The sequence below is a fragment of the Beta vulgaris genome, chromosome 2 (assembly GCF_026745355.1).
Source record: "Beta vulgaris subsp. vulgaris cultivar EL10 chromosome 2, EL10.2, whole genome shotgun sequence".
NCBI lineage: Eukaryota > Viridiplantae > Streptophyta > Magnoliopsida > Caryophyllales > Amaranthaceae > Beta > Beta vulgaris.
In genome coordinates, this window is record NC_079203.1 from 32,911,572 (window position 1) to 32,936,604 (window position 25,033).

The 25,033-nt window shown below is 40.4% G+C and overlaps 2 long non-coding RNA genes across 3 annotated transcripts; both read left to right on the forward strand.

The window, feature by feature from the left end:
• Window positions 1–13,049: 13,049 nt before the first annotated feature.
• LOC125491547 (uncharacterized) lies at window positions 13,050–15,853 on the forward strand. Of its 2 annotated transcripts, none has more exons than XR_008968064.1 (3): window positions 13,050–13,237; window positions 13,768–13,844; window positions 15,091–15,853. It is a non-coding gene; the product is annotated as an uncharacterized LOC125491547 (long non-coding RNA). The 2 variants fall into 2 exon arrangements; XR_008968063.1 differs by lacking the exon at window positions 15,091–15,853 and adding an exon at window positions 14,495–14,703.
• Window positions 15,854–20,212: 4,359 nt separating this feature from the next.
• On the forward strand, window positions 20,213–22,229 carry LOC130590368 (uncharacterized). The gene is made up of 3 exons (XR_008968062.1): window positions 20,213–20,797; window positions 21,343–21,419; window positions 22,080–22,229. It is a non-coding gene; the product is annotated as an uncharacterized LOC130590368 (long non-coding RNA).
• Window positions 22,230–25,033: the final 2,804 nt, after the last annotated feature.

Genomic DNA, 25,033 nt, shown 5'->3' on the forward strand with positions numbered 1-25,033 from the left:
CTCTTAACAACCATGTGAGCTGTCCTTTTTTTCTTAGCTTGAGGCGCAGGTGGAGGCAAAGGTCGGTGCATGGACGCAAGAGGTGCATGCAAGGGTCGCAGCACGGGTGGAAGAGTCAAACCGGGCCCTCCTAGAGGAAATGATCTGAGGAACATGTCTAGTTTCGACCACATGTTCTCAGGTTGCAACACAGCCCCCTCCCCCTTCTAGAACGCAAACCAGAAGATGGCCGAGGGTTTGGTGGTGGCAATAGTGCTACAGAGACACCTGTGATATTGTAGTTTGTTTTGTTTTCGCAACTAGGTAACTAACTTATAGTTTCTATATATTAGTCTAACTATATGCATTTAGTGTCTATATTTATCGACATCTAGCTTTGTTTCTAGATGTGTTGATATATTTTTTTTCGAACTCGACTTCTACTTTATTTCCCGACAGCGGGATCTATTTTGCGTGCATATATTTAAGCTAGGTAGTTTGTCTAACTATAGACACTTAGTGTTTACATTTATCGGCATCTAGCTTATAAGTTTCTAGATTTGTCGATATATATTTTTGTAGAACCCGACATAATTTTAATATATTTCATGTAATTATATAAGTATCTACGCATATTGTAATATATATTAAAATTGCGTATTTTTTTACTTCAAAATACTGAATGTGATGGAGGAACAGGTTAAGTGAAATATATTTAGGTGCAGCCGTGCAGATAAAAGGTTTAATTATAATTTGGAACATTATTATCTAATTAATTTAATTTTTTTAAAAAAGCAACGACTAAACTATAAAAGAAAGTATTGCTGCCACAAATGTAAAAGGCAACGATTGTTTGTAAATACTATCGATTGTTTCTGCACCGTCATTAAATCAACGATTGTTCTAAACCTCCTAGACAAAATGAGTTTTTTAAACCGTCGTTGATTTAATGTCTGTTTGGAATCGTCGTTGTTTCAGCCACAGCTCTAAACAGTAGGTGACATATTATCAACGTTGGTATTCAAAACAATCGCTAATAAGTAAGTAAACCGTCATTGATATTGGTATCGACGACCTGACGGTCGTTGAATCCTAAATCAATGGCCATCAATGCAACGTCTACTCATTCAATAATTGTTGACCGCCGTTGATGTATAAATCGACTGTTTTAAAATTTTCAGCGATAGATTTAAATGGTCGTTGATATCGACTTTTCTTGTATGCAAGCTTCAACGGGGCCTTCGCCACGGCGACCCGCTTTCCCCATTGTTATTCGATCTCGTGGTCGAGTCACTAAACTTACTTTTTCACAAGGCTCAATCATTCAACCTTTTGGAAAGGCATTGAAGTATGTCGAAATGGACCCAAAATCTCCCATCATTTTTCTTTTATTCTCCGGACATGTATTCATTGTTGAACATCAAAAAAGTTCTCATCTGTGTCCACTTGTCATTGCGTCTCCAAGTTAATTTTCATAAGAGTTCCACTATTAGTCTCAATGTGAAAAATTCATGGTTATAACAAGCGACAAGCTCTTTACTATGTAAAATTGGATCACTTCTGTTTCGGTATCGAAAACGGTATCGGAGTTTAGGATTGTCCGACAATGAAATGACTGTCCGTGAGGGATGATCTGCAAAGATAACAAAGTGAGCTACCCTCGGGGGTGTTTCGAGGAAACCCCCTCCGACGCTCAAGTCAGCTAATGCCCAAGAGGAATTAAGAGAAAGAAAGCTTAGAGAGAGATAGATAAGCTATTTTTAGTATGAGAGAATGTACCTGCAAGAATAGTACTGATTGGCTATTTATAGGCGTACTATTCACCTGACAGGGTGCATAATCCTGTGACACTCATACTGTTGTGATTAATATGTCAGAGGAAAGATTCCCTTTACTTTGTCTTCTTCTGCGGCCGTGACGGCGGTCTCGGCCTATGGGCAGAGGGTATGCGTTTTGTCTTTTATGAGTTCACGTCTTCATAGTTTGTTGCTGGCCCTCATAAGTGTCCGTTAGCAAACTTAGGTATCACCCATACAACTAACCCCCCAGCATCTTTGGCGGTTGAGACCGTCATGGATGTTGTGATGATGTGGAAGAATTTACTGTGCTCTCTGGTTGGGCTTTCATAGCCGCCACGTGTCAACCTGGTGTCACTCCGGAATCCCGCTCGTTTTTTCTTTTGTTGTTATTAGGGTATGTTGTGTGGGTGACACTTGTCACCAATGTGCAAGAGTAGTTGGTTCGTTTTTAATCCCAACCATCCATTCTAGCATTTAAAAGCGAAATCCTTTTTTCTTTTCATTTTATTCAACTTCTTCTCTTTCCTTCAGACTTTTCTCTGGTTTCCTTCACTTTCCTAGGAACTTCGAATTCGCTGTTCATTGGGCCAAGAGTGTTTCTTTTGCCTTAAAATCACTGAAGCTTGTTACTTTTCTTCATCCCCTTCACATTTTCCTGAAAAATTCCTTCGTCTTTCGACGCTTCTCCTGGGTTTGCTTTTGGAAGTTTCTTCGGCTCTGTTGCGACATTTTTTTCGGCGAGCACTTGCTTGAAGAGCACTTTTTGAGCAGTTTTCTGGTTTCTTAAATTTCGCACGGGTTTTTACTCAGGTACCCTTTCTTATAACTTTTAGTTTTTTGCTGTATTTTCTTCCTTGAGACCATGTCGGACCAGTCAGATAGTCAAAACTCTCTAGGCAATAATTTCATGACTGAGAGTGAACCCTCTTCCCCTTCCTTTGATGGCGGACTTAGTTCATCAGATTCTAGCCCCCCAGACGGGAGAACTCGTCTTTTAGCTGATCTTCAATTCCTCTTACAGCCGACAAGTATAGAGAACTTAGATCTAAATTTTTGAATGACCGTTCTTCCCCTGAACGAGCAAACTTGACTACCCAGTTCTTGACCGCTAGGATGAGTGGGGATAACCAAACACTTAAGGAATTGAGACATCAAATTCTGGCCGTAGGACCCTTAGGCATCTTCCCCCTGATGTTGTTCCCGGTCTGGATGTCCAACCCTTGAGGGAGCCTGGTTGGAGAGTTTGGCTGATGCTGGGGTCGTGACCGACCCCAACGTTTTTGACCGTCTCGCCCGAGAGTCTGCTCCTTATCATCCTTCTCACCCTCCTATTGTCAATTTAGGTTCTGATAGTGATTTTATCGCCAGCATGGAGACTGATGCCCCCCCTTCATCTTCTGGTCGGGACCAAGATTCCCGTCCCCGTCAGATTGACATAGGTGAGAGCTCTGCCATGCCTCATTCCTCCCGTCTCGAGCTCATTCCGGCCCGAAATGATTCTCTTCATTCTGGGATATGGCTACCTCTAGATTGTAGTGATGGCCCCAAGAAAACTGTCATCTGCAAAGGCTGGCGGGCAGCAGCTTTGGAGTTGAATTATTGTGAGGTTGCCAGGAAACTGTATGGATTTCCACCCGGGTATAGTCTGGTAATCCCGGCCGAGGGGGTAAAGGTGATTGACTGTCCTGCCGGGCATGTAGCTGTGTATGCTCATCATTTTGAATTCGGGCTACGGTTTCCGTGGGCCTAGTGTTGGCGAAGATCTTTCAAGCCTTCAACGTCAGTCTTGCTCAGTTGACGCCCTTGGCCGTGAGGAACATTGTTGCTTTCGTCTGGGTTTGCCGCTACCTAGGCTTTCCTGAAACCTTGAACCTTTTTCCGGCACTTGCATTGGCTGAGGCGGAATGGCTCCGCTGAGAAGGGTTGGTGGTCTTTAATGACGTTTAAGGATAAAATGACCGTTTATCCGAAGATGAGCATCTTAAAGGGTTGGCAGGGAGGTTTCTACTGGCTCAAGGTCCCGGATGACTTTCCCCTTCGCCGCCACTTTACTAAGCCTTGTCCTATGCTGGAGGACATGCCTAAGTATGACCTGTCTGAGGCTGAGAAGAAAGCCTTTGACTATTTTGAATCGGAGGACGTGGCCGCTGAGGGTGAGGAGACCGAGATGAGGATTCCCTGTACTTGGCTTCCTCATACCAAGTATATTCTCGGTAACGAGCCTTTGTCTGCCGTTTTTCTATGCCGGAATCATCCAGAAGGTGTGTATCATGAATTCTGGTCCGACAAGGTCCTTTGGAATTGTGCATGTTTATATTTTTTTTTTCCTTATATACACTGACGTACTAATTAATTTATGCCCCAATCTCGGTTTCTTTTTCAGGTGACGTCAGCTTGGATCTAGAAGATTTGGGATTAGACGACCAGTTGCGTCCAATGACTCAAACTCCTGAAGAGCCCGTCTTCGACTATGATACCATACATGGGCTTACTGGAGGCCCACGGGGTGCTGACATGAATCCCGGTCGCGGTGGTGCTCGCCGTGAGAACTGCTCGCCGTGTCGGGCGAACTCAAGGTCGGGCTCCCAGCCGAGGGGAGTCGGCTCCAACTCGCTCCGCCATCCACGTTCCTATTAACATGGGCGGTGGCAACACTTCCCGTCGGCGCCCGAGGGATCCTGAGGTTGAGGTCCCTCAGAAACGTCAATCTGTAGAAGTTAATTCTATGGACGTGAATGTCAATGAGAATCAAGGGCTCTCTATTTCCCCTGTACGGGATCCTTTGCCGGAAGTTCAGCGGTCACCGTCCTCTCTTGCTCGCAGCATGGGGGCCGCCTTGGGGTCTAGTTCTTCCACTCGCCAGAAGGTGTATGAGATTCTCAGCAGACCGAGCTTTCTCTCGGACTTGGCTTGGGGAATCTACTGTCGGGCCCAGGAGTGGATAAAGACGAACATCGTCCCTCTTTGCGCTTCCGTTAAGGCTGCCCTTTCTCATCCTCCTTCTACTGCCAGCCAACCCTTTAGACCAGGTCTGGATGTGAGGGAAGGTGAAGGGGCTCCAACTGCCTTTTGACTGCCATGCTGACAAGTTGGTGGCGTCTGCTGCTCAATTGGCTCATGATCTTGTTGTGGTAAGTATATATATATATATTAACCCTTTCGGTTGCTGTATTTTCAAGGCCGGGAACTCTCCTGTGGAGCTGATAGCTCAATATCTAAAGTACCAACGAGCAGCCGAGGGCGCCAGTGAGGTCATCAAGGGCTTGGAGGCTGCCCGGGACGGTCTCAGTCCCAGATCACTCAGTTGAAGACTGATCTAGAGTCCGGGAAGCGAGCCAAAACTGAATCCGACAAGGAGCTGGAGCGATTGCGCCAAAAAGCTAAGGAGCTGGAGGACCTGAGGGCCAAGAATGCTGATTTGGAAACTGCTCTCCAAGCTGCCAAGGACGAGACGAAGAGTGCAGTGGAAGCTGCTAAGGCTGAAGCCCGCCAAGTTACTGTGGCCGGTTTCAAGAAGTCCGATGACTTCGTCGGGCTTCTGGGTGAGCGATATGATGGCGGATGGGTGGCCGCTAAGAGATGCGTCTGCCATTCCTATCCTGACTTCGATTGGGAGCAAATGGAGACCACTTTTGGCGAAGGCGTCCATCTGCGTCCCTTGGTGGATGAGCCCTTCATCTGCTTTGAGGAGATTATTGCTAACATCCTGCCTACTATTGAAGATGAGGCGCCTCCTTCCTGAAGATTTTGGCGATCATCTTCAACCTCTTCCATAGCATCCAATAGCTTATAATAGTTTTTTAGTTGTCAGCCTTTTATTGGCATGTAAACTTTGACAAATTTTGGTACTAAATTCATAAATGTCGTCTTTTGAGTGGCTGTCTAATTTTGTTTGTAGTTGGCCGCCATGCCAGTAATTTATGATTTCACTTTTTTGTTGCTGAGACACAGTACTTTCTGGTCTTGATAAACTTAACCTTTGTTGTTTCCACTTTTGTTTGTTCAAGGTCCATTATATGGTCGCTAGTATTTATTTTTCCTGTCATTTGGCCATGAATGATTATCGTTAATGTCGTGTGACTTAAACATTTATTTTGCCTGTTACGTGGCAGTCACCGATTATATTGCATGTTATATGGCTGTTAACGTTTATTTCGCTTGTTATGTGGCCGTTAACGATTATCTTGCTTGTTATATGGTTGTTAACGTTTATTTCGCCTGTTATGTGGCCGTTAACGATTATCTTGCCTGTCATTTGGCTAACCTTTATTTCGCCTGTTATGTGGCTGTTAACGTTTACTTCGCCTGTTACGTGGTCGTTAACGATTATCTTGCCTGTCATATGACTGTTAACAATTATCTTGCCTGTCATATGGCTGTTAACAATTATCTTGCCTGTTATATGGTTGTTAACAATTATCTTGCCTGTTATATGGCTGTTAAACGAAAACGTGAAAAACGCGTACCATTAAGAGAGAGTGTATTAGAACGCTGGCAGAGTATATTATTTATGTAATTCAATCAACGGCTCTTGGCCCATTACATCATTCTTGCCTACACGTAATACTTTTTAAGGACATCAGCATTCGAGCAGTTTTTAAGCTCTTTTCCGGCCATAGTCTTGAGGATGAAGGAACCAGGACCTATCTTTCGAGCAATGATGTACGGAACTTCCCAATTAGCAGTCAACTTTCCCTCAGCATGTGCCTTTCCGGTAGCGGCCGTTCTCCTCAGGACCAGCTCGCCTTCCGCTAACGGTCTTTCCATGACCTTCTTGTTATATGCTTTGCTGATTCGATCCTTGTACACTGCTGCTCTCAGCTCTGCCTTTAGTCTTATCTCAGGCAAGAAGTCCAGGTCCTCCCTTAATGCCTGATCATTCTTCTCTAGGATCTGATGTTTTATCCGTAAGTGGGCAGCCCTACTTCCACCGGCAATACCGCTTCTGCTCCGAAGGCTAATCTGAAAGGGCTTTCCCCTGTGGACTCTTTCTCCGTCGTTCTATTTGCCCATAAAACGGCCGGCACCATCTCAACCCATTTTCCTTTGAACTCGTCCAGTTTCTTCTTTAGAGCATTCAGGATTTGTTTATTAGCGGCTTCTGCTTGACCGTTACTCTATGGGTGGCATACTGCTGAATAGGCAAACTTGACCCTAAAATCCTTGAGAAAAGCTTGGATGGGCCGACAATCAAATTGAACCCCGTGGTCGAACACGATTGCAGCCGGGATGCCAAATCTGGTCATGATATTCTGCCATATGAACTTTTTTATCTGATTTCCCTTTATCTTCGCTGTCGGCTCCGCCTCTTTCCACTTTGTAAAATAGTCAATTCCCACAATAAGGAACCGCCTGCCACCTGTCGCAGTTGTGAATGGTCCCAAGATATCCATCCCCCATTGCGTGAATGGTATCGGACATAGGATCCGCTGCAAGTCGTTTGCGGGCCTATTTATCACAGGGGCGAATTTTTGGCACTTATCACATTTTTTCACGTAGCTTTGTGCGTCTGCTAGCATACTAGGCCAATAGAATCCAGCTCTGAGTGCCTTTAAAGCCAATGCTTTTCCTCCAATGTGATTCCCACAAATTCCCTCGTGGATTTCTTCCATTATCTTCATGGCTTCAGCGGCTGTTGCACATTTTAATAACGGCAAACTGAACGACTTTTTGTACAGCTCATTCTAGTATATCACGTACCAATTAGCCTGCTTTTGCAGCCTCTTAGCAGACATGGCGGGAGCGCTCTCGTCCGCTTATATTCCACCAGTTCTGCGAACCATTCTCCTTGCTGATCATTACTATTTATCACGGCCACCCTCTGGGTGATGCTCTTTTCTTTAAGTATATCAATAACCACCATCCCCTTAATATGGACAGAGTCCGAACTGGCAAGCTTGGATAATGCGTCCGCCTTCATATTCTAGGCCCTAGGGATTGCCTCTACCTCAAATTGCTCAAGTAGGGCTATTACCTTTTTTGCCTTCTCTACATATTTGACCATGTTGGCCTCTCCGACTTCAAACTCTCCTCTGAGTTGGCCGCTAACTAGCTGCGAATCCGTTTTCAAGAGGACGTTCTTGGCTCCTACTGCGACGCACATTCTTAGTCCGGCAATGGCTGCCTCATATTCTGATTCATTGTTTGAGGCTGGGAATGCAAACTTAATCGCGTATTCAAAGATATTTCCTTCTGGACTGGTGATCACAATCCCGGCCCCTGCTCCACTCGCGGCCAAAGACCCATCGACTTCCAACAGCCATGACTCTTTTTCTTTCATCTCATCCTCTTCATATGATTTAGTTATGAAATCTGCCAATGCCTGGGCTTTTATGGTCGTTCGCGGCTTGTATTGGATATCATATTCGGACAACTCAACGGCCCATTTCAGCAAAAGCCCGGAAGTATCCATCCTTTGTAGTGCTTTTTCCAGCGGCTGATTCGTTAACACTTGTATTGGATGGCAGTCGAAATAGGGCCTGAGCTTCCTGACCGCTATAATGACCGCTAGCGCCATCTTTTCAATCAACTGGTAGCGGTTCTCAGGGCCGTTAAGGATGTGACTAATAAAGTATATTGGATGCTTCTGCTTCTCCTTCTCTGTTATCAGTACTGCCGCCACGGTCTTAGGAGAGGCCGAGATATATAACTGCAATGTATCTCCAACTTCAAGCCTCGATATTGTTGGCAGTTTTGCGAGGTGTTCTTTGACGACCGAGAAAGCCTTACTCTACTCCTCTCCCCATTCAAACTTCTTGTTCCCTCTTAGCAGCGCGAAAAATGGGAGGGCCTCATCAACTGATTTTGAGATGAATCTTGTCAAAGCAGCCATCCTTCCCGTCAATCTCTAGATGTCTTTAACTCCTTTCGGCTCGGGGAGATTCAGAATTGCCTGAACTTTGTCCGGGTTCGCATCAATACCTCTTTTACTCACCATAAACCCCAAGAATTTTCCTGCTCTTACGCCAAAGACACACTTTTTTGGGTTTAACTTCATGTTGTATTCGCTTAATGTACTGAATGTTTCTTCCATGTCTGCCAAGTGCTCCCGGTCAGTTTTACTTTTCACAATAGAATCATCCACGTATACTTCTATATTGCGACCTTTCTAGTCTGTAAAGACTTTGTCGACCAACTTTTGATAGGTCGCGCCAGCGTTTCTCAAGCCAAACGGCATTGCCTTGTAATTGTACACACCTCCATCTGTAATAAATGTCGTTTTCTTCCGGTCTTCTTTTAACAGACTGATCTGATGCTACCCTGAGAATGCATCCATGAAGCTTAGTAAAGCATGCCCGCTAGTGGAGTCTACTAGCTGGTCTATCCTTGGAAAAGGGTAGCAATCTTTTGGGCATGCCCTATTCATATTTGTGAAGTCCACTCACATGCGCCATTGGCCATTAGCCTTTTTCACCATCACTACATTTGCCAGCCATTTTGGATAATCACAAGGCTCGATGAAATTCGCTGCTATCAATTTTTCTACTTCCTCTTTGATGGCTTAACTCTTCTCGGCTCAAAAAGCCCTCTTCTTCTGCTTTACTGGTCGGACTGCACTATCGACGTTTTAGACGATGAACCATCACGGCTAGAGATGTAAATGGATCGGGTTCGGGGCGGGTGGAGCTTTCACCCGCATCCATCACTCGCATCCACCCACTCCACTCGATCCATCCATCACCCGCATCCATCTCCACCCGAATCCATCCATCCATTTGTAACCGGGTTAAACAGATGGATCGGGTGATTAACGGGTGAAATCTCGACAAAAAGGCAACAATACTTCAACAAAATCCATTTATATAATTCTAGGAAGTTAATAATTCTCGACAAAACGACAACAATACTTCAAAGTCTAAATCATAAATACATGTTTTTAACAAAGTTTGAACAACAATAACATGGCAGCAGCATAGTAAAATCATGGCAGCAGCATAGCAGAATCATGGCAGCATCAGCTCAACACGCACCATAGCGGCAGCAGCAGCTCAACACCATAGCAGCAGGACAGCAGCAGCAACACGAAGACAACAACATCTTCGTCACATCAAATCCATCTCATCTTCGTCTCCCTGTCAAGCAAGTTTGAAAAAAAAAAATAAGGATCAAAGTATAATCATGAAATTTGTAATAACAAAGTTAAAGTGTGAAAAATATTACCGAATCTAAATCAACAACTTCACCCCCAAAATTATTCCCCACATTAGTCTCAACATCCACCGTATCACGATCTTCTAAGATTGTAGAACAATCTTCACTATTATCAACCGAAGCCCCTACAAATTACAATCAAAGTAATAAAAAACAAGTTATCAATCAATCATAATCAAATAAGTTTATAAACGGAATGGAAAAATATATATAACCTGAATAATCGCCTAAAATCCAATTTTGCATGCACGGTAACGCTTCCACCGTACTTGAAGCAAGCCTAGAACGGTGAGGACTCACAACTCTACCACCCATGCTAAAAGCACTTTTCGATGCAACAGTCGAAGCCGGAACAGCTAGGATATCCTTGGCAATCCTTTGCAATGTCGGATACTTGAGCTCAATATTCCAATATTTTAAAATATCAAAATTACCATTCTCCGGCAAGGCATCCTCCTCCAAAAAATGGTCCAACTCGGACTTCACATTCACCTTCCTCCTTTTTGTTTTTTTTACTCTACTCCACTTATCATCATTCTCCTCACCATCATCACCTCCAAAACTATCAAAAGATGATGTAGAACGATTTCCAAACACACCACCTTGAGTAGGGAAATACCTCTCGTTTGATATACCTTTTTCTTGATACTCATACAGAAGGTCATACAAAGTGTTTTTCACCCTCTCAATCTCAAAATCAGCCATACTACCATAGATCTCATTGAAATAAAACTCAACACATTCCAATTTGTTCCTTGGATCTAAGATGGCGGCTATGGCTAAAACTTCATTAATAATGGCCCAATACTTATCGTACTTTTCAATCATTTTTCTTGCCATATCTCTAATGATTTCGGTATCACTTTCTAACCAAGAAGTCAAAGCAATTTTAATTTCACAAACTTGGCGGAAAAATAAGTTGGAAGTTGGGTATCTTCTACCGGAAAATAACTCGGTCAATTTGTGAAATTTTTTCAATTTTTCACAAACTAATGAAGCCAACTCCCAATCTTTTTGGGTAGGAAGTGTAAATTTTAAACGAGGGGTTTGACACTTAATACTAGCAAACACATCTTTGTAAGGTAAAACACTTTGAGGCATTAAAAAGGTAGAATTCCACCTTGTTTTACAATCAAGTGGTAACTTTCTAGCTTCTTCACCTTTCACAGATTTGACTTTATTTTCAAATATCTCAGTTCTTTTTGGAGTAGCTACCCAAAAAGAGACACAATCACGTACTCTCTCAATCCCACCACCAATCACATCCAACCCATCTTGCACAATCAAATTCAATATATGTGCACTACACCTCATATGCAAGAATCTACCCTTTAAGATAAGAGATTCTTCACCAAATCTTGGTTTTAAAACATCCAACATTGCATCGTTTGTACTACAATTATCAACAACACAAGAAATCTTTTCCGCAATGTTATACACATTCAATGTGTCTAATAAAACTTGTGCAAGTGTATCTTTTGTATGTGGGCAAGGCACGTAAGCAAACCTACATTGCATTATAAAAAACAGAAATATAATCATAATTCACATAAGGAGAAGCAAAAATAGCAAAATAAGTCAAGGGGTAGGGGGAAGGTATTAGCAGGCAGAATTAAAAAAATAGGCAGGCATAGCATCAGGCAGAAGCAGCAGGCAGTAGTAGCAGCATGTATAGAAGCAAGCAGTAGTAGCAGCAGTAGGCAGAAGCAGCAGGTAGTAGTAGCAGCATGTATAGCAGCAGGTAGAAGCAAGCAGTAGGCAGAAGCAGCAGTAGGCAGAAGGTAGCAGCAGGCAGAAGCAAAGCAGTAGTAAGCAGTAGCAAACAACAAGCAGAAGCAGAAGCAAGTAGGCAGAGCAGCAGGCGAAGCACAGAGGAAGCAAGCAGTAGCACCATATAAAAAAAATACAATTATTACCTTAACGTTTTGTTGCGCAACACCCAAAATTGGTCAATGTAATGAGCGGTAACAGCCATATAGCCTCTCTTTTGATTTGAAGCAGTCCACATGTCGGTAGTGATTGCAATTCTTGACTCATTATCTTCCAAAACCTTCTTTAGACCCGCTTTCTCACTGGAAAACATTTTCATAATATCAAATCTTAAGGTGTTTCTAGAGATGATTTTAAAACTAGGATTCAAGCTATTCACAAACTCCTAAAACCAATATGGTCAACCATAGCTAATGGATATCATGCACAATCACCATATTTGCTAGCTCCTTCCTTGATATCTCCTGACTAAAATTGGTATTCTCCACACTTGTTGTCCCATCGGCTCTCTTACTAACACTCAAAAACTTTTGGCGTATGTCAACCTTTTGATGCTTTCTAATACACCTTTTGACCATATGGTCTCTCAGATGAGATGTAATATCCCCAAGTTCTAATTTTATGTAATTATAATAATTTATAATATAATCTAAACTAAAAGTGAATCAATTTTTAGTAAATAAAAATTTTCAAGTTAAGTTACTTTATTTAGTAATTTTAATGAAGTTCATAAATTAAATTACTAAAGTCTTTAGTTAACCTTGTAAGTAATTTGGAGGTTGGATGTATTACATAAGGTGAGTAATAAAATTACCAAAAGAAACTCCAACTCATAAAATGAGCTCAATTCCAACCAAACATAGTAAATAGAAATAAAAGAAAAAGAGGAAAATATCTTCCCTGTCAATGGCGTGCAAAACCAAAACTCTCAACATGGAATTCTTCTTCTTCCCTTGTTTTACAAAACAGCAAAATTTTATAATTATACTTTTTTCCTCACAAACTCATACTGAAATCCACTCAAAAACAGTGGTTAAGCTTCTTGTTTTTCTTGAAAATCCATAGATGCTCATGGTTTGGTGAATTTTTAAATTCTGAAATTCATCTTGTGAGATAGCAATTCCTCTATAAATAGGGAGATTGAGTTTGAAATTTTCCTCACAAATCAACAACAATTCATAAAAATCAAATCAACTAAAAGAAAGTGAAAACAATTACAATCTCTGTTCTTCTATTTTCGGCCACAACAACACCACACACCACCTCCCCACTTTCCGACAACCTTTGGTGAACCCACACCAGCCGACCAACCGCCGACCGTCGCCCTCTCTCTGCCGCACTTCGCTCCTTCGACCCCCCCCCTGCACACTCGTCTCTCTCTCTCTCCTCCGCGACACCACCGCACATCAGTCTTACCTTTCTGCCCGTCACTATTGCCTCGCCCGTCGCCGTCGCCGCCGCGAACTCACCCCACCAGCAGGCCTCCATCGCTGACCCACATTCTTTCTCTCGCTCCTGCGTGTGTGTGTCTGGTGTAGGTAATACTAAATTCCCCTTTTGTGTTTTATGGGTTGACTTTATAGTTTGTTTACAAATTCTTAATTGAGTTAAACATATCTGTACTTCTAAAAGTTAGCCAAGTGATAACAGTAAGATTAGTACAAGCTTATAACTAATTAAGAAAATATCACCAATAATAGTTCACCTAAGTTTAGAAATATTATTATAGTAGTATAAAATTTATGTTAAACTTTAGATTATTTAAGTTATAGCATATACCCTTGAATTAGTCTAAAAGTTATAATAATATATTACTTGTAATTTTAATAAGTAGCTCACTTATATGAATGCAACTATTAAATTAAAGCTTTATGAATGATATATTGAAGAATAATACTTTAATGCAATTTTTAAGTAATATCTATTGGATAAACTATTTAATATATTACGTAATCACTAAATAAGTTAGACTTATAATTATATAACAATACTATAAACTAAGAATCATACTTAAGGAGCACTTATATTAATTTCTAACTTATAAAATACTCGTTTTGAAACTTAAAAGAACTCGTTCCTCGGAGCTCAGTAAGGACGATATCACGGACATAAGAAGAGGATTATTATTATCATTCTGCAATCAAGGTAACAACTACTGCTGGTACTCGCAATTCCTTTGAAATGCGTTTTTATAAGATGATGATTTATGAACACGTGTGTTTTTGAGTTGCGGGAATATTATTACATGATTTGATTACGTATCCTAAGATTTATATGATTGAAAGATACTGAGTTACAGAAGCATACTGATTACTGAAATGATATTGTTATGAAATATTAATAGAAGTTACTGAGTTACTGAAATACACTGATCACTGTTAAAATAAAAGAAACGTAACATGATAAAGTAAAGTGGAAGAATTAGTTGGTTGTACCTACTGACTGACTGAAGGTCGTGCACGTACCGTACTGTTTACTGGGGCACTGGCCCGCTACTGCTTACTGGGGCACTGGCCCACTACTGTTTCTGGTGTAGGGTAATGCCCGGGGCCAAGGCTCTTGCACAGTGGTGCATACACATACTGGAGACGTCCAACCTGACTGATTACATCAACCAGAGTAAAAACTGATAAAATGGAATCATGGACTATAAAGTGAATTGAATGAATATTGTTTCGTAAATGTTTGAATTATTCTTTCCCCTGTTTTGTAAATAAAATGAGTTTAAATGAATTTACGTTGCTAGGGTAGTTTGACTGAGCCTCGGCTCATAACGTTTTGTATTTATGTTTTAGGTACTGTTGGGGACGATGGTATTGCGTAGTGGCAAGGATTACCACCTTATTAAATCATCTAGTAATAGTGCTACTAATTTGTAAGGTTAATTTAACTAGAATGTAAGACCATATGCTTTAATATAAGTTATCGTTGTTATGTCTAGTAACGTAACGTTGTCTACTTTAATATATATATATATATATATAAGATGTTTAAGTTATCACTATTATATCTCTTAATGTTAAATATGTTATAAGATTGTAGCCTTGCACCTTCCTAACCGAAGGTGCGGCAGTAATGCCTCGACTAAATAGGTATTCCGCTGCTAATTAGATAATCTTAAACATTGAATTAGTAGTCGGGGCGTTACAGAGTGGTATCAGAGCAAACGGTTCTGAACCATAACGTTTAACCCCATGGCTTTTACGTTAAATAAAAATATTAAGTTATAAAGAAGATTAAAGGTACTTGTTAAATTATAGATAAAATAAGGAATTATGGTTAAATAAATTAAGTAAATTGAAACTAAAAATATTTATAATGAGTGTGAGCGTAGGATCGGGAAATGGGAATATTTTATATTTTATTTCAACTAATGTAATTTGACATGTAGAATGTCGACCGTTGATGTCAACAACGATGTTACAAACGGTGCTGAAATGTGCACGTGGAGGATGTGCATATAGAGGATGACCAGGATGATGATTATGAACCTTTAGACAGAAATGCAGAAAGGATGGAAAGGTTAGAAAATATGATCACTATGTTAGTTGAGTTAATCCAAGAATCCCGGAGGAAGGTAGTTACCAATGAAAATGAGAGCGCTGCGATGTTCAAAAAGTTCTCATCTCTTAACCCACCTTCATATGATGGTAAGCCTGATCCAGTGGCGTTTAAAGATTGGATTAATCGCATTGACCATCCGTTTGAAACCTTGCAATGCCCTGAGAAATGGAGGGTAGACTTTGCTGTATTTTATCTCACGGGCCAAGCAAGCTTATGGTGGAAGATTGCTAAAAGAAAGAAAAATGAACCTGGTTTTGGATGGAGCAAACTTCAAGATTTGATGCGAGATAAATTTTATCCTCCCTCACTTAGGAAGCAGAAAGAAGATGAATTCCTTCAATTACAGCAAGGTACAATGAGTGTTTTGGAATATGCTAATAAGTTCATGGAGCTTTTAAGATTCGCACCTGAGCTGGTAACTATGAGCAGTCAAGGATGAACCGTTTTGAGCGAGGTCTTCAGCTCAAATATCATGATAGGTTGGCATCTCAAAGGTTCACTTCATACCAGGATATGGTTGATGTTGTTGTTAATGTGGAACGCGTAGTATTGCTCCGAGAATCTCATAATAGTAACTTTAAAGGAGGAATGATGGGAAATGATAATCAAGGAGGGGCAAAAAGGCCTAATCAAGGGAGCCAAAATTTCAGGAGAAATGATAGTGGTCAATTATTATAGGGTCAAGGTTATCATGGAGGTAACGAGTCAGAGTAACTTCAGGCACTGTGAACAAACCTCAGGAGTGTGCCAAGTGTGAAGAAGGAATCATTCAGAGAGTGAATGTCGTGTTGGCTCAAATGCTTGCTATAGATGTGGGAGTCGTGAATTATGTCAGGGATTGTCCTAAGCTATCGGGAGCAAATAATAGCATTGGAGGAACGTCTTCAGCTGGTACTAATCGCAACCGAAACAACAATACAGCTGGAGCATATCGTAATCCACCACGACAAGCACCGACCGGAAGAATCTATGTCATGAGGCAAGATGAGGCTGAATGATGACACTGTTATTACCGGTACCTTCTCTATCCGTTCTTTGCCTGTCCATGTTTTATTTGATTCTGGAGCTTCACATTCTTTCATTTCCCCATTGTTTGCCAAAAGCCTGAACTTGCAACCATCATGTGACTTTTCCTCTCTAAATGTTGCCCTACCTACTGGTAAAACTGTGAGATGTAGAGTCATGTATAGGAATTGTCCAATTGTGTTGGGGAAATAGTTTCTAGTTGACCTTGTAGAATTTGAGTTATCTGAGTTTGATGTGATTTTGGGGATGAATTGGTTGACTAATATGAGGCTGACATCAATTGTGTTACAATGTGACCTTAAAGCACCTGATGGGCGTAGAATTTCATACCAAAATTTGTGACAAAACCTCAAATCCAAATTGTTTATGGGTTGAGAGCTCAAAAGATGCCTGAGTTTGACTATTTTGGGTACCTTGTAGTGTCATAGATTTAAATTCCCTAAACCTTCCATAGCTGATATACCTGTGGTTTGTGAATACCCAAATGTGTTTCCCGATGAGATACTGGTATGCCCCACGAAGAGAATTAGATTTAGCATCGAGATAATCCCAGGATCAGCCCATTTCCAAGGACCCTATAGGATGGCCCCAACGGAGTTACAAGAATTGAAGAAACAATTAGATGAGTTACTTGAAAAGGGATATATTCGACACGTGTGTCACCTTGGGAGCCCCAGTTTTATTTGTGAAGAAAAAGGATGGAAGTTTAAGGTTATGCATTGATTATCGGGAATTAGACAAGATCACCATTAAAATAAGTACCCATTACCCCGCATAGATGATTTGTTCGATCAACTTCGAGGTGCAAAAGTCTTTTCGAAAATAGATTTGAGGTCTGGTTACCATCAACTTCGTATCAAGCCTGAGGATATTCCAAAAACTGCCTTTAGAACCCGATATGGTCATTATGAGTTTGTTGTTATGCCTTTTGGGTTAACCAATGCACCATCTGTATTTATGGACTTAATGAACCGTGTCTTCAAGCCATACCTAGACAAGTTTGTGGTTGTTTTCATTGATGATATTTTAGTGTAATCTAAGAACATGGAGAACATAAGGAGCATTTGAGGAAAGTAATGGAGATGTTAGTGGAAAATCAATTATATGCTAAGCTGTCAAAGTGTGAATTCGGCTCAAGGAATATCATTTTTGGGTCATATTATTCTGAAGAAGGTGTTCTGTGGATCCCGAGAAAATAAAAGCAATAGTGGAGTGGCCTAGACCAACTAATGTTCCTGAAGTTCGGAGTTTCATGGGATTAGCTGGCTATTACAGAGATTTGTGCAAGATTTCTCTAGAATTGCCTTACCTAACCAAACTTGTGAGGAAGAATGTCAAATATAAGTGGACTGAGGAGTGTGAGACTGCCTTCCAAGAACTTAAAAGAAGACTCACCACTGCCCCTGTTCTTACCCTTCCATCTGGAACCGAGGGATTTGTTATCTATAGTGATGCCTCCAAACACGGGTTAGGTTGTGTCTTAATGCAAAATGGGAATAAAGTGATAGCATATGCCTCTCGCCAACTCAAAACACATGAACAAAATTATCCCACCCACGACCTAGAACTTACTGTTGTTGTCTTTCCCTCAAAATTTGGAGACATTATTTGATGGAGCCTCGTGTCAAATTTTCACTGATCAAAAAGCTTGAAATATTCTTCACCCAAAAAGAGCTCAACATGAGGCAACGTAGGTGGCTAGAACTCCTGAAAGACTATGATCTTGATATTCAATATCATCCTGGAAAAGCTAATGTAGTTGCTGATGCCCTGAGTCGTAAATCTACTTGAAAACAATCCTGTCTATTCCTCGAGCCATTCATGATGATTTGATGAAGATGGAGGTAGAACTCATTCAAAGGAAAAAGGGTGCTTGTTTGAATACAATGGAGGTAAGGCCGTGCTTAATGGATGAAATAAAGGGAGCTCAGGGAAAGGATTCACAATTGGAACGAATAAAGGTGGATGTGAAGAATGGGAAGTCACCTGGTTTTGTGATCCAAGAAGATGGAACTTTGAGGTTTCAAGGGAGATTATGTGTTCCAAATGATGAAAATTTGAAGAAAAGGATTTTGACTGAGTCTCACAATGCACCATATTCAATTCATCCTGGAGGAAATAAGTTGTACAAGGATTTAAGGCAGGTGTACTGGTGGAGCAATATGAAACAGGAAGTAGCAGACTTTGTGGCTAAATGCTTAACATGCCAGAGGATTAAATAGAACACCAGAGGCCAGCTGGTTTGTTGCAGCCTTTGGATGTGCCGAGTGGAAATGGGATTCCATATCGATGGATTTCATTCTGGGTTTGCCTATTCAACCAAGGGAATGAATTCCATTTGGGTTATTGTGGATCGGTTGACAAAGTCGGCACATTTCCTAGCTGTGAAGAGTAACTGGAGTTTGGATCGATTGGCTGAATTATACATGAACACGATAGTAAGATTACATGGAGTGCCTAGCTCGATTGTTTCTTGATCGTGATTCAAGATTTCAAGCGAAATTCTGGAAAGAGTTACAGAAAGCTTGGAACAAGGCTTAACTTTAGTACTGCTTTTCATCCGACAACAGACGGACAGACAGAAAGGACAAATCAGATTGTGGAAGATATGCTTAGAGCTTGTGTTTTGTTTTTCAAGGAACTTGGGAGAAATTCTTACCTATGGTGGAGTTTTCGTATAATAACAGCTATCAAGCCACTATTGGGATGGCTCCCTATGAAGCACTTTATGGAAGGAAATGTCGCACGCCCTTGTGCTGGAGCGATATTGATGAAGCACGTGTCATAGGTCCAGAATTGATTCAGGAAACCACAGATAAGATCCGATTGATACAATCAAGAATGAAAGCAGCTCAGAGTAGACAAAAGAGTTATGCAGATCGACGGAGAAGACCATTGGAGTTTATGGTAGGAGATCACGTATTCTTGAAGATATCACCCACGAAAGGAATCATGAGATTTGGCCAATCAGGGAAGCTCAGTCCAAGGTATATTGGACCATATGAGATCTTAGAACGGGTTAATGAGGTAGCATATCGGTTAGCATTACCGACTGACCTGGACAAGGTCCATAATGTATTCCATGTGTCGATGTTGCGCAAATATGTCCCAGATCCGAGCCACATTATTAGACACGAGCCTTTACAGCTACGAAATGACTTGACCTATGAGGAGAAACCAATTGAAATACTTGACCGAAGAGAAAAGCAACTGAGAAGTAAGGTGATCCAAATGGTGAAAGTTCTATGGGCTAACCACTGACTCTATTGAAGCACTTGGGAAGTAGAGAACAAATGAGAAGAAATACCCCACCTTTTCTCTTAGGGTGATATGATCTTTTGTAATGAATGCTTTAATTGAAATTATATGATACTGCATATCTGAATGTTTATTTGACGAAATGATTTATGACATTGCTTATTTCGCATATATCATATGGATTGAATTTTTATATGAATGAATATGTTATCAATGATAGAGGTTCTAACTGAGCTCTAGTTTCGAGGACGAAACTTTTTCTAAGAGGGGAAGGATGTAATATCCCCAAGTTCTAAGTTTATTTAAATAATAACTAATCTTAATTAATAAACGAAAAGTGAATCAATTTTTAGTAAATAAAAATTTTCAAGTTAAGTAACTTTATTTAGTAATTTTAATGAAGTTCATAAATAAAATTACTGAAGTCTTTAGTTGACCTTGTAACTAATTTAGAGGTTGGATGTATTACATAAGGTGAGTAATAAAATTAGCAAAAGAAACTCCAACTCATAAAATGAGCCCATCCAACCAAACATCAGTAAATAAGAAATAAAAGAAAAAGAGGAAAATCATTTCCTCCTTTGTCATGGCGTGAAACAAACTCTCAAGCCATGGAATTCTTCTTCTTCCCTTGTTTTACAAAACCAGCAAACATTTTATAATTATACTTTTTCCTCACAAACTCATTAAACCCACTGAAATCCACTAAAAAACAGTGGTTAAGCTTCTTGTTTTTCTTGAAAATCCATGGATGCTCATGGTTTGGTGAATTTTTAAATTCTGAAATTCATCTTGTCAGATAGCAATTCCTCTATAAATAGGGAGATTGAGTTTGAAATTTTTCTCACAAATCAACAACAATTCATAAAAATTAAATCAACTAAAAGAAAGTGAAAACAGAATTACAACTCCTCTGTTCTTCTATTTTCGGCCACCACCACAACCACCACACAGCCACCACCTCCCCACTTTCCGACCACCTTTGGCGAACCCACACCCAGCCGACCAACCGCCGACCGTCGCCCTCCTCTCTCGCCGCACCTTCGTCTCCTTCGATCCCCCCCCCCCCCCCTGCACACTCGTCTCTCTCTCTCTCCTCCGCGACACCACCGCACATCAGCCCCTGACCTTTCTGCCCGTCACTATTGCCTCACCCGTCGCCGTCGCCGCCGCGAACTGACGCCACCAGCAGGCCTCCGTCGCTGACCCACATTCTTTCTCTCGCTCCTGCGTGTGTGTGTCTGGTGTATGTAATACTAAATTCCCCTTTTTATGTTTTATGGGTTGACTTTATAGTTTAGTTTACAAATTCTTAATTGAGTTAAACATATCTGTACTTCTAAAAAGTTTAGCCAAGTGATAACAATAAGATTAGTACAAGCTTATAACTAATTAAGAAAATTACTCACCAATAATAGTTCACCTAAGTTTAGCAAATATTATTATAGTAGTATAAAATTTATGTTATCAAGCTTTAGATTATTTAAGTTATAGCATATACCCTTGAATTAGTCTAAAAGTATAATAATATATTACTTGTAATTTTAATAAGTAGCTCACTTATATGAATGCAACTATTAAATTATAAGCTTATGATATGACTAATTGAAGAATAATACTTTTAATGCAATTTTTAAGTAATATCTATTGGATAAACTATTTCAATATATTACGTAATCACTAAATAAGTTAGACTTTATAACTTATATAAACAATACTATAAACTAAGAATCATACTTAAGGAGCACTTATATTAATTTCTAACTTATAAAATACTCGTTTTGAAACATAAAAGAACTCGTTCCTCGGAGCTCAGTAAGGACGATATCACAGACATAAGAAGAGGATTATTATTATCATTCTGCAATCAAGGTAGCAACTACTGCTGGTACCCGCAATTCCTTTGAAATGTGTTTTTATAAGATGATGATTTATGAACACGTGTGTTTTTGAGTTGCGGGAATATTATTACATGTTTTGATTACGTATCCTGAGATTTATATGATTGAAAGATACTGAGTTACAGAAGCATACTGATTACTGAAATGATATTGTTATGAAATATTAATGGAAGTTACTGAGTTACTGAAACACACTGATCACTGTTAAAATAAAAGAAACGTAACATGATAAAGTAAAGTGGAAGAATTGGTTGGTTGTACCTACTGACTGACTGAAGGTCGTGCACGTACCGTACTGTTTACCGGGGCACTAGCCCGCTACTGCTTACTGGGGCACTGGCCCACTACTGTTTACTGGTGTAGGGTAATGCCCGGGGCCAAGGCTCTTGCACAGTGGTGCATACACATACTGGGAGAGGTCCCAGCACTGACTGATGTACATCAACCAGAGTAAAAACTGATAAAATGGAATCATGGACTATCAAAGTGAACTGAATGAATATTGTTTACGTAAATGTTTGAATTATTCTTTCTCCCTGTTTTGTAAATAAAATGAGTTGAAATGAATTTACGTTGCTAGGGTAGTTTGTTACTGAGCCTCGGCTCATAACGTTTTGTATTTATGTTTTAGGTACTGCTAGGGACGATGGTACTGCGTAGTGGCAAGGATTACCACCTTATTAAATCATCTAGTAATAGTGCTACTATCTTGTAAGGTTAATTTAACTAGAATGTAAGACCATATGCTTTAATATAAGTTATCGTTGTTATGTCTAGTAACGTAACGTTGTCTACTTTAATATATATATAATAATATATATATATATAATAATATATATATAATATATATATATATATATATATTATATATATATATATATATATTAATAATATATATATATATATATAAGATGTTTAAGTTATCACTATTATATCTCTTAATGTTAAATATGTTATAAGATTGTAGCATTGCACCTTCCTAACTGAAGGTGCGGCAGTAATGCCTCGACTAAATAGGTATTCCGCTGCTAATTAGATAATCTTAAACAGTGAATTAGTAGTCGGGGCGTTACATGAGAAGTCCCATTGGATCCATTGGCAGACATTAACTTATCACAATGTAAACACTTTGCTTTCTTTTCACCGTTGACATCAATCCTCTCAAAATGATCCCATACCGGTGATGTGAGTCTTCTTCCTTTTCTAGTACTAGTAGACAATATTTCACTTGGTTCTCCTTTAGTTTCAAAAGCTTGTTGTTGGGTAGTTTGTTTCTTAAATTTAGAGTGAGTTGGATGAAGGGGTGGGCGATGGGAAGAAGATGGCAGATTGGTAGGAGGTGGGGTAGGAGAAGTAGATGGAGATGTAATATGTTGAGAAGGAGTTGTCCGAGGAATTGAAGACCCATATCCAAAATCATCATCTGTGTCCATAATGAATTTTCTACAATATTGAAGCAAATAAACAATACAGACATACAGAGATGATTAGTAAAACATTAGCATAATAGAAAATCAGCACACATTGAGGTTCTAATAGAGATGTATTGTCACACCAAACACAAACATCATAGATGGCGCAAGAAAACTCACATACAAACATAGCTTAATTCATGGTAAGTATATGATTATATATATGTAAGGTGACGCAAGAAAACTCACAGATGGCTAACAAAGAAAGAGAAAACAAAAGGGGTGCGAAAGAAGTAGGAGTTTTGTCAAATTAGTTTGTCACAATAAATATTCGAACAAAATCTGGTCTCATATTAGCTAAGCAAAGAAGGGAGATGTTTATGTATCACCCAAGAGAAAATCACAAGACATAAGCTAATGAAAGCGAATCGAACATTGTTAAACAAATTTGGTCTCATATTAGCTAAGCAAAGAAGGAAATATATCAGTCTACGAACTCGAAAGTTAGTGCCATTCAAACATAGATATATATCATATATTCCTTCACACCAATGCAGTACATAAACAATAAACAATCCTACAAAGAATAGCAATTACAGATTTACAGTACATGAACAATAAACAATCATAGAAAGAATAGCAATTAGCAATTAGCAACTAACCACAATCAATAAGAACACAAACATATTTGCGCAGCATAAATCAATGTCGAATTGTCGATATATATCTTGTAGTGAACGAAATTAGGAATACTAACCCCTATTCTGGCGAGTGAATCCGGCGAGTGAATCCGGCGAGTCTGGAGTGTTTGGGTTGTTGCCTTGTTGGGGGACTTGGCAGACTGGGTATTCTCAATTGTGGGAAAGAATGAGAAACGGATGACAGAGGTTTAGAATTTAGGTTTAGGGTTTTTTGTTTTTATATTTAGTATTTAATTTTAATTTAAAATTTATTATAATAAAAAATAAACGGATGGATAATGGGTCGGGTGGTGGATCGGGTGGTGGATCGGGTGGTGGGTGAGAAATTATCACCCGAATCCTACCCGAATCCGTCACCCGGTTCACCCGTCACCCGCTCTTCATCCGTATATTTCGGGTGTTCACTCTTTTATTTAAACAGGGTGGAGCGGGTTACTGGATATCCACTGGATATTGCCATCTCAAATCACGGTCGGCTCTATTCCCGGCATCTCATCCGCCGAGAATGCGAATATGTCAGCATTTTCTCTTAGGAGAGTCACCAGGTTGACCCTGACCTCTGGGTCCATGTCCATCCCGACAGCGACCGATCTAGCAGAATCATCTGCTAGCACTTGTCTGGTTTCACCGTCTGGTTTTGGTCTCGGCTCATCCTCTGGCCGGGACTCCAACTCTTCTAGTGGTACTGCCTTACCCTTCCGGACAGTATCTATCTCCTCTGCTTTGTTATCCTCGTTTCCTTCAGCTTGGGCTCTCCTCTGGGCCCTCCTCTACTTCCTTGATGGCGGGTCATGGTTCTCTACTGAGAATTTCCTGGCATGCTGCTTTAGTGTTGTCTAATAACATGACCTTGCCATCTCCTGGTTAGCCTTTAACCTTGATGTTGATCCGCCATTGGAAACATACAGCATTGTCAGATGGTAAGTCGAGACGACACCTTGGACGTCATGAATGAAGGGACGCCCTATGATGGCGTTATATGCTCGCGGAACATCCACCACTAGGAACTCAACCATGACATCTCTGGCTGTATCATTTTCCCCAATGCGCACTAGGAGGCCGGAAAATCAATCCTTCTGGCACCACTGATGCCCCCATGAATCCGCTGACCGGATATCTGACCGGCTTCAAATACTCCCGGCCAATCATGAGCTTTTCGAATGTTGACAAGTATAGAATGTTTGTAGAGCTGCCTCCGTCCACTAAAATTCGGTGAACCAGGCAATTTGAGATTTTCAGGGTTACTACCAATGGGTCGTCATGAGGATAAACGACATGTTTAGCATCCTCAAGCGTAAATGACATCGCTGGCATTGCTGGCGGATTCTTCCATGCCAGACTTGCATTGAAGTTGACATGATGCCTGAATTCCTTCAAGCTCGCCTTCGCACCATTAATACTTCCTCCATGGATGGGACCTCCGCTAATAACATGAATCTCGTTGATCCGAGACTGAACATTTCGATTTGTTG